This window comes from Macrotis lagotis, chromosome 8 (genome assembly GCF_037893015.1).
Source record: "Macrotis lagotis isolate mMagLag1 chromosome 8, bilby.v1.9.chrom.fasta, whole genome shotgun sequence".
Classification (NCBI taxonomy): Eukaryota; Metazoa; Chordata; class Mammalia; order Peramelemorphia; family Peramelidae; genus Macrotis; species Macrotis lagotis.
This window is the reverse complement of record NC_133665.1, coordinates 195,183,470-195,194,011: the sequence shown is the minus strand read 5'-3', so window position 1 is coordinate 195,194,011 and position 10,542 is coordinate 195,183,470. Positions and strand designations below refer to the sequence as shown.

The 10,542-nt window shown below is 41.7% G+C and overlaps 1 pseudogene; it reads right to left on the bottom strand.

Moving 5' to 3' along the window:
- Positions 1 to 3,334: 3,334 nt before the first annotated feature.
- LOC141496599 (large ribosomal subunit protein uL4-like) lies at positions 3,335 to 9,036 on the bottom strand (annotated as a pseudogene).
- Between the last annotated feature and the right edge of the window lie 1,506 nt (positions 9,037 to 10,542).

The following is a 10,542-nucleotide window of genomic DNA, read 5'->3' as shown; positions in this document are numbered from 1 at the left end:
TTTGAGTTGGGTAGCTTCATGAGATATCAAGAAAAAATAAAAGAAAGCAAAAGAATAAAAAAAGTAGGAGAAAATGTGAAATATCTCATTGGAAAAAACAACTGATCTGGGAAATAGATTGCGAAGAGACCATTTAAGAATTAATGGACAAGCAGGAAGCCATAACTAAAAATAGATCTGGATATTGTATATTTTTAATTATCGAGAAAAATTTCCCTGAATCTACCAATCATCATCTTAAAAGAGATCCCAAAATGAAAGGCTCCAGAAATATTATAACCAAATTCCATGGTTTAGGTCAAGCGGAAAATATTGCAAATGGCCAGAAAAAAAAGCAATGTAAATTTCAAGAAGTCATATTGAGGCTAACGTAAGATTTAGTAGTTTCTATGTTAAAGGAGGAGATGGATTGGAATATATATGACATTCTGGAGAACAAAGTACCTAAGATGACAACCAAGAATCACCAGCAAAAGTGAGGAAGTGAATTCTTCAGGGGCAAAATGGATATTTAATTAGAGAACTTTCAAACATTCCTAATGAAAAGACCAGGACTGAATAGTACATTTAACTTTCAAATATCGGATTCAAGAAAAAGATAAAAGGATAAACAGAAAAGAGAAATCAGAAGAGATTCAATAAATTTAAAATGATCTTTCCTCCATGGGAAGATGATGTGTATTAAGACAGTGAGAAAGAGTGTTCAGAGATGAAGACATGAGTTGAGTTCACTGTGATGGGATGATATCTAAAAAAGGTGAGAAATAGGCATGCAGCAAGAGAGGAAGGAAACAGAATGGGGTAAATTGTTGCACATAAAAGAAGCATAAAAGAGCTTTTATTACAATGAAGAAGAAAGTAGGAACATGTGGAAGGAACCCTTGATCATAATTTCATTGGAATTAGCTCAAAGAGAGTATGCAAACTGTTAGGTATAGAAATCCCTCTTGTTCTATAGGGAGGGAAGGGGTAGAGGAATAAGACTGAGGGGAGTAATAGAAGGAAGGGTGGATTGGGAGAACAATGATTAGAAGTAAAACATTTTTGAGGAAGGACAGGGGTAAAGGAGAGAGAGAGAGAGAGAGAGAGAGAGAGAGAGAGAGAGAGAGAGAGAGAGAGAGAGAGAGAGAATAATCAAAGGGGGTGGGGAGGGAATTGCTTGGTTCCACCAGAGAAAGAGCTCTAAGATAAAGATCCCTAGTGAAGCATTCAAAACTAACCCTGGAGGTATGAAAGCTCAGAATTCTTTTATTCACAGGCTTGAAAGTTAATCATGCAAAGTACAAGTGGTTCACTTCCTCTGGAGAGACAGTAAGCTACCTAAGGACAGGCAGAAAAACAAAGGTGTAGGTGGAGATGGGAAAAAAACATCCATAAGAAATGACTGGGCTTAACCCCAGGAAGTCCAACCCAGAGGGGAATGTGGGTGAAACTTTTATAGTCTTGTCCACTTTCTGTGCAGGGAAAAGGGAGTTAAAGGGTGACCCACTCCCTCCACATGACTTGGGTCAGGTACCCACTTTGAAAGATTAAGAGATAGAAGTTGAAAGAGGGATAAAGGTATGGGCTAAGGTTTCACTCGTCTTGGATATTTAATGGAGTTATATTGGACAACTGGGGGAGGGAGGAATTTGCATCTGTGAGGGGCTTATGCTGAGCAACCTGGTTCAGAGGGAGGGAGGAACTAAGGCTGTCCTTATCTTGGGCATTTAACAATAGAATAACTTTGGACAATTTGAGGGATTTTACAGGCACAGATAATACTTTCTTAATATTAAAAAATTAGATATTTCTCCTTCAACCCTTACATTCAAAATTATTTATAGCAGCTCTTTTTGTGGTGTCAAATCATTGGAAATAGATAGCATGCCGGTCAATTGACTGAACAGATTGTGGTTTATGCTTTTGTTGGAATACTATTGTGCTGTAAGAAATGATGAGCAAGATACAACCAGAAAAACCTGAAAAGACCTATGGGAACTGATGAAAAGTGAAGAACCAGGAGAATGCTGCATGCAGTAACAGCAGTTTGGAAAGATGTTCAACTGTGAATGACTTAGTTATTTTCAGCAATACAATGATTGAAGACAATTCTGAATGAGTCCAGATGAAAGATGTTATTCATCCCCTGAGCAAGATCTGAAAGAGTCTGAATGAAGATCAAAGCAAACTTTGGAAATATTTTTTATATTTTCTTTTCTTTGTAATTTCTTTCACATAACTGGTATGGAAATATATTTTACATGACTGCACATTATAATATTTAGCAAATTGCTTGCCTTTTCAGTGAGGAAGAAGGTGGGAGGGAAAGAATTTGAAACTCAATATTTGAAAAATCAAAAACTAAAAAATTTTCCACCTAATTGGGGAAAATATAATAATTTTAAAATCCAGAAAAGAAAATGAGATTCCTCAAAAAGTGAAGCTCAGTTACTACACCCAATCTGCTACCAGAGAGGTGATAAACTAGGAAAAAACATGCATTTTTGGATACAGTCAATGTGAAGTCTTGTTCTGCTGGATTATAAATATTTATTTTGAAGGTTTTTATTGTTATGGTTCAGTTAGATCCAGAACAGTAGGAGGAAGATATAGTAAATGTTTGTAAAAATAAATTCATTTTTTAAAAAAGAAATGATACCAGATTCACATTGTGTTGCTTTTATAGCACCCTAGACAATTTTCCTCCTAGAAAAAAGTCTTAACTGTAATGTGGCATTAAGAATATCGACAACTTTGGAAGAAAGTAGTATAACATTTAAAAAAAAAAAAAGATGTGTTGGGAGTTTATAAACTATTCTAAATCCTTCAAGTCTTTGCATTTTCTATGCTGTCCTGTACTTGCTATCTTCATGGTCATCCTAGGTTCTCGAATAGGACCACCTTATGATCCATAAGTATGGAGAGTGGAACATGTGCTGTCTTCTGAGATACCTTAGAGTAAATTCTGATTGAGGGCATTACAAGCCAAAGAAAATGATCTCTTGGGCTTCCACTCAAGATGGGTTCTAATATGTTTAAATCCAAAGCTTGGAGTGTTGGATAATAGGCTTTCTCTTCAAGTAAGCCCTATGAAATCCCCTATCAATGCAAACCAACCACCAGAAAACACCAAGGGTTAGGTCCACACCTTTCACAAGAAAAAGATAGGAAAGTCAGATACAAAATCTCACCACTCTAGAAGTTCATCTGGTTGAGATCCAAGAACTACTTTAGCCATCATCTTCCCCCTCCACTTTTCTTCCCTTCTCCCCATCCCCATAAATAATAGCCCAGTTTTGTTTATTTATTTGAGGGTTTTTTCCTCCCCTGAACCATTTTGAATACTTATTCTTTAGAAAATCACAATATTGACAGTGGATTGTGGAACAAAGGACACGTTGATCAGCTGAGTTTCTCCTGAGGGCTTCTGCTCAGCTGCAGGTTTCTTCTCCCCAGAGGCTGAAGGCTTCTTTTCTACAGATTTCTTTACTACTGGTTTCTCCTGCCCTGAAATTTTCCTTGCCGCATCAAGCTTCTTAATTTCCTACAAGTTTCTTCCTCTTCACATCTGTCCTTTTCTTTGCTTCTGCAATCCTCTTAGTGTGGCAACTGTTCTATTTTCTCGGATTCTCTGATTCTTCATCTGACATAGAATTGTATTTCAATGCCTTAAATTGATATATGAGTCAGTTTCACCATGAATCTCAAGTTCTCCAGGGGGTTCTTCTTGAACACATTGATCAATGAATCTTTTTGTATGGTGCATGGTGGAACCTCTAGATCCTTCCTAAGAAGGATCTTGTGAGTGGGAAGATTGTAGGGACCCTTTGAGGTAGAAGGCCTGTGTCAAACAACATTTGGAAGACAATTTTAGTCCAAATACAGAAATGCCCCATGGACTACCAGAAAAAGTCTCAAAAGATTCAACTTGCTCACATTAAAGAGACTAAAACCAGAAATACTTCTGAAGGCCTTGATCATTCCATTGTTTTCATTATAGATGATACTAGGTCCCCTATAGTGCATCCAGGGATAGTCTCTCTTTTTCCCTTTCCAGCTCACATAAACTTTTTTGATGTCATTCTATGCCTTCAACTTCTTAAACTACAAAACTGCTTTTTTGGCTCTTCTTAGATCTCTCAACTTTATCTTCAACCACTAGAAGAAGTTCTGGGGTTTCTTTAATATGATGAACTTTTCCCATGACCAGTGCTGGCAGGGCAGATGTTGCCAATGCAGAGCAGATGGCAGAATATGTTTCCATTGTGTTCACTCTCTGATGCCAACAACACTAAGTCTTGGTGGAATCAAACATGTTGAAATAAAGGCAATATCGGACAGAAAAATAATGTTTTATAATTAATCTGTTTCCTCTTTTAATGACAGTGTATCTTATATTTTAATATTGCTAAGGCAATATATACCATACCCCAATCTCAGTGTTCAAGTTGTTGAGATGGGGACTGTGACCTTTTAGTAAAGCACTTTGCCCCACTCTGGCATGGACAAGCCCCTATCAACAAAACAATGGATCCCTACCCTAGTCTGAAATGATTAAGTCTTTGAGCTCAACAAATCCCTTAGAGCCTCATCTCTGCTCTCTGAGCTACTCACCCTTCCACATATATTTCCCTTTGCACCCCTTTTGAAGCACATCCTCTATTCAGTTGAGTTGCTTGTCTTCTGGTAAAACTAGCTACTCTTGGGAAGCATGAGCCTCCAGGTAACCTCTCATATTCATATACCTTTTTTTTCCTGCTCATCTTTTCATGGTAACTTGTATTGCTAATGTTGATAATGGTGCAGAATTGGCTGCTGCTGCTGCTAATCCCCTTAGGAGATCAGTGGCTTTCAACTACTTTCCCTCTTCCTTTCCCTTTGCTTCTGCTAACCATGGTAATACTTAAGTACCTAAAGAACACCACAAATGGAGTCAGAGAGAGTCAGGAACAACTGAATAACAACAACCATTCGGCATCAATGTGACCTCCTTGGCATTTATTTCCAAAAACACACCCTCAACATGTGAAATTCAAGCAATGATTCTGCCCTCATACTCTGCCCTGGGCTGATTATCTGCTCATTCACTGACAGCATAAGGATGCTGATAATTTTTTCTCAAGATAATATGAACAAATTCATACTATCTAAAATAATTAAAGCCTCAAAGACAGCAGGTAAGACATTTTTGCCATATACTCTTTTCAGAGTACATGATATCATGTATGTGTGTGTATGTATTCCATGACATACCAAATAGAAAGAGTTATACTTTTTTGCTGTCCTTCCTGCTGATTTAAAATGATTTTATTTTAAACAAAATGTTTCTTCCTTTAGTTTTCAAGTACCTTCTTCAGGGGAACTGGAGACACTTAATATCCTTATTTTAGGGGAGAGAAGAAACAGTATCTTATGTCGTGCTTTTCCAAGCAGTTGTTCCTTCTACTTCTTAGATGGAGAAACTTAGGTCAAGGGTACTCAATCATGACCTTCTGAGTCATGGCCCTGTGGGAGGAGAGGTAGCTGACTGCCTTCCCCTGCAGAAGCACTACTATTGAGAGGAGATGATCAAGTTGTGAGACACTGGCAAGCATACTTTCCTGGCCTTCCTTTTTGCCTAGGAAGAAGAGATGGCATGGCCTTCTGGGTCACTCCCTCCCTCACTTCCTCTTCTTCCTCTTTCTCTTGGGAATTTGTTGCTCTTATCCCAGGTAGAACCAGGCAAGCATTAAGAAGCTTCTAAGTTCCAAGTCCCATAATTTGGTACTTTTTTGCCCTCCCCCTCCAATCATGGACATTAATCCACATACCCCCATGGCCAAGTCATGAAGGAATTTGGAGTTCATAATCAGAATGTGATATTGTCACTGAATTATTAATGACTGAGAGAATCCATTTTTTAAAAGAGATCTTCAACCTCACACTGTAGAAGACCAAGAAGAAACTGGGTCAATTAATCAACTCTGCCTCATCTTCCACAAAGCCTCAGAGGATGGGCTTTACCATCAGAACGTTTTAAGCCATCTCTTTTTAGGGAAGCCAAAGTATCATAATTGATTTCGAAACCTGGAAGCAGAAGAGAGTACTAGAGCTTGCTTTGCCAATGTCTTGCCTCAAGTCTGCTGAGGTGACAGAGGGGGTTAGACTTCCTGATCCCTCCATGGTCTCAAAGCAAGAAGGGAGGATGTCTGGCTGCATCTTTGCATTTTTCTATTCTGATGCAGAAGTTTAAAATGGTCATGCCCTACACACCACCTATTTCTCCTCCATCTTGTATGCTATTGTGAGGAAATGGGTGGAAAGGCCATGACAGCGTCTCAGGAAGACTTCTGGACAGCCACAGATGGAGGAAGAGCCTGGAGAGATTGAGGATGAATCAAAGAAGTATGGTCATCATCACACTCAAGGGTCTTGTTGATTCTTGGTTAAGATGAAAGGAAGACAGGTCACAAGCACAAGAGACCCAAGAGAAAAAGGGCACGTATGGCTTGATTTTACTTACTTTTTTGTGTCCCCAGCATCCAGAATGGGGCCGATCATAGTAGACAGTTCAGTGGTGTAAGGGATGACTCCCTGGAAATCCCAGGAATCCAGAAGACTTGGATTCCATCCCTGCCTCACATGGTAATTCTTTGGAATTCTGAGAAAGTTACTGAACCCATGTCAGTCAGTCTTATGCATGGAATAAGTACCTGCCATTTGCCCAACACTGCCAAGTGCTGAAGCTCACAGTCTGAGGAAGATCACCAGAAAATGAATGTGCATAAGCAAGATACTGGCAGGATGAGCAGAGGGGTGGCATGAAGACGAAGAAGGACCAGGAGAGGCTCCTCACAGAAGGGAAAACTCCAAGGAAGTCCAGGAAGCTCCCCCAGAGACCCAAGCAGAAGGGAGAGCATTCTAAGACCAAGGGAAATGCTTAGAGTCAGGAGATGGAGGGTCAAAGGAAGGAGGTCGGTATCACCGGACTGCAGAGTACATGGAGAGGGGTGTAAGACATCAGAAAGGTGGGAAGAGATTGTGACAATTAGGGGTACACAGTGGAGAGCTTGGGGTCTGGAGTCAGAAAGACTCCTTTTGCTGAACTCAAAGTGGCCCCAGACACTTCTGAGTTTTGTGACCCTGTTTGCCTCAGTTTCATCATCTATAAAATAAGCTGGAGAAGGCAATGGCAAACCCCTCCATTATCTCTGTCAAGAAAACTCCAAAAGTTCATGAAGAGTCAGGAATGACTGAACAATAACACCAACAACTGTTTAAGGTTGCTAAAGTACCAGACCCAGAAAAGATCAGCAGGTACCAGATTTAGGGTTTTTGTCTGAGGCTAGAGAAGTCAAGATAAACTCGAGAAGATACAAAGAAAGGTAACATCGGTACCTGCCGTCAAAGAGGGAGCTTACCGTCTGTCAATGGGAGAAAACATAACCATTACCCACAAGCTCCAGACAGGATCATCAGGGACTGTCTCAGAAGGAAGAGCTGGGAAAAGTGTGGTGCAGAATGGGGAACCTTAAGTCTCCGTGAGACTTAAAAGAAACCAGGAGAGTTTCTTAAAAGAAATGAGAGCTAGGCACAGGAAACAGCCATGAACTATGCCAAGGTCAGTCAACAATGCAGGGTCACCAGACTGCAGAGTGTGGAAAAGGGAAATACATAAGAAAAGACTGGGCTTCCAATGCCAACGAGGTGGGGGTGGGAGTAGGGTTCGTTGTTTGTTGGGGGTGCTGTCGCTGCCATTGTTTCTGTTGTTATTGTTCAGTCACTCCTGACTCTCCTTGACCCCATTCGGGGTTTTCTTAGCAGAGATACTGGAGTGGTTTGCCATTTCCTTTTCCAACTCATTTTATAGAGGGAGGAAACTGAGACAAACAGGGTCAAGTGACTAGCCTAGAATTACACAGCCAGTAAGTGTCTGAGGCTGACTGTGAGCTCAGGGAGATGACTCCTTACTCCAGACACCCACTAGCAACCCTTGAAGCCATTGCTTATTGAGGAGGGCAATGACTTTAGGAAGATGCCTTTGGTGGCTGGTGGAGGATGAGACAGAGTCAGGAAAGAACTGGAATCATCCAGGAATGAAGTGAGGGAGGTCTGAGCCAGGGTTAATGCCAGTGTATAGAATGCAGCATACTTGGAGAAGGGGGAAGGGAACAAACATTTATAAGTGCTTACTGCATACTCAATACTGTGCCATCTGATAGTCACAACAACCCTGAGAGAAAGGTGTAAAGTGATTCCTGTTTTACAACTGAGGAAGCTAAAAGACTTAGCAGTTAAGTGATGAGCCCAGGGTCACACAGCTTGGAAGTGTCAGAAACTGGATTTGAACTCAATAAATTCAAGTTGTGTCTTCCTGACTCTGGGTCTAGCCTTCTGGCCTCTGTGGCACCAGCTTCAGAGATGTTACAAGAGTAACCAAGTCAGGTCTCTGCAAAAGATTGACTTGAGGGGAGGAAGAAAGAGAGAGGGACAGACAGACAGAGACACAGAGAGAAAATGAGAGACAGAGGCAGAAACAGGCAGGGACAGTGACAGACAGGCAGAGAGAACCAGAAATAATCTGGGTGGCAAGCCTGGATGACTGGCGGGGGGGGAGTCAGTCTATTAATAAGATTTATTATTTGCCTACTACGTGCCAACCACAAAACCTTGGGGATCTAGAACAAGACCAAAGCTGGGTCTCCCTCGCCAGGAACTCACAGCCCAGTGAGGAGCCCTCTCACAAACAGCCATGAACAAGGAAGGCTAAGGTAGAGAGGTCCAAGAGAAGACACCGAGATGAAGGAGGACCAGGAAAAGCCTCTGATAGAAGGGGAGGTTTGAACTGGAACAAAGTGGGGGAGGCCAGGAGCTCCCAGGAGGCTTTGGAGAAAACACCTGAAGAACACCAGGCTGGGCAAATGTTACAAGTTCTATGTCCTTGAGCCCCAAGCCCTTTTTAGGACAGTGAATACAGCAGGTGTAGCTGGAAGCGCTTTCTGCTCCCAAGAAGGGACTGATCACCTGTGGGAGCTCACTCTCTAGTTCAAATCCCAAGAAGTGAACAGTGATCATACTTTCAGAGAAAGGGAAGAAAGGATTGTGGGATGGTGGAAAAGGGTTCTTCCAAAAGCAGCTCCTAAGAGACTGGGGTCCGGGAGCTCTAAGGGCAGAGATACAAGATGTGGCATTGAGATACATAAGCAAACTCCCAACCTTTGGCCAAGCTCCTTAGAAGGCTTCCGCACCCCCTCCCCCCACTAATCCATACATGGCTACATCTACACCTGTACAGTGATATACATGTGTAAAACCTATGATTACCCATGTGGTACACATATATCTGTATAGCCACACATGTGCAGCACAGCTACCTATTGACACACATTTACAAGCACCTCAATATCTTCATGTATGCATCAATTTCTTCACATGAAACACATGTGCACACATTCATCTATTTACACAAGCACACACATGAATTCATGTCCACACACTCAAACACACATGTGCATGCACACCTGGAGACAGCTATACATGTTTGTCCATATCCACTCATACACATTTATGGGTGTGTGCATACACACATACCCATCTATGTGTCTGTGTCCACACACACTTCCATCTATGCTTATGACCCATAAACACTCACACACTCACATACACACACATCTAGGCATGTCCACAGCCACTCACACACACACACACCTCCCTATCTACAGATACACATTCCTTGACCCTAGCCCATCAAGTGATGCAGTGGTTGCCATGGAAACAGGGACTGCTCTTGATTGCTGACGGTGATGCTCCAGCACCAGCTCCATGTAATATGGCCTGGGATGAATGGAGGCACAGGAGGAGTCTCTCTCCTGCTTTCCCTCCCTCGCTGGGACCTGGATGTTCACACTTCACTTTGCTATTCATTCAATGAGAACAGTTTGTCATTAATGTCTCCTCCGCTCCACACTCCCCGAGAAGGGGGCTGCCAATCCCACACACAATGAATCAAGGAGGAAGTGTTCCTTCATGTCTGTATTTAGGGAAATAAGAAAAGAGGTGTCACCCTTTCCCTGGCATTAAAGGTCTCATTAAATAATGAGCTCCTCGTGAGTCATATCCAGATCATTCAATAAAGGACCGTAAAAAGCCACTCTCCAGGCTCAAATTCTCCTAGAGTACACTCCCAGGGCAGTGGATCCACACCTAATGCTTCTTACAGGAAGCAAAAATTGCTGCCCAAATTTGTTCATTTAATGCTAATGTTAAAGCAGGCTCAGAGAGATCTGGACACCCTAGGGTCCAACCTACACAGCAATTCCCCCAAATGACTCACAATTGACTGGTCACCCTTTGCTTGAAGACTTTCTGAGATCAGGAGTTGGCTCTCATACAAAGGATTCCTTCCACTTGGGGGAAATTGGCTATTAGGAAGGCTTTTCCCCGCTTATATTGAATTGAAAGCTGTCTCTCTCTGAGTTTCTTCCATGACTTTCAGCCTTTGCCTTCTGACTGAATGGTAGCTCCATCCCCTGATGTAAAAAACCAAAGAGAAGTCTCTGTTGAGCTTTTGGGGAGGAAGAT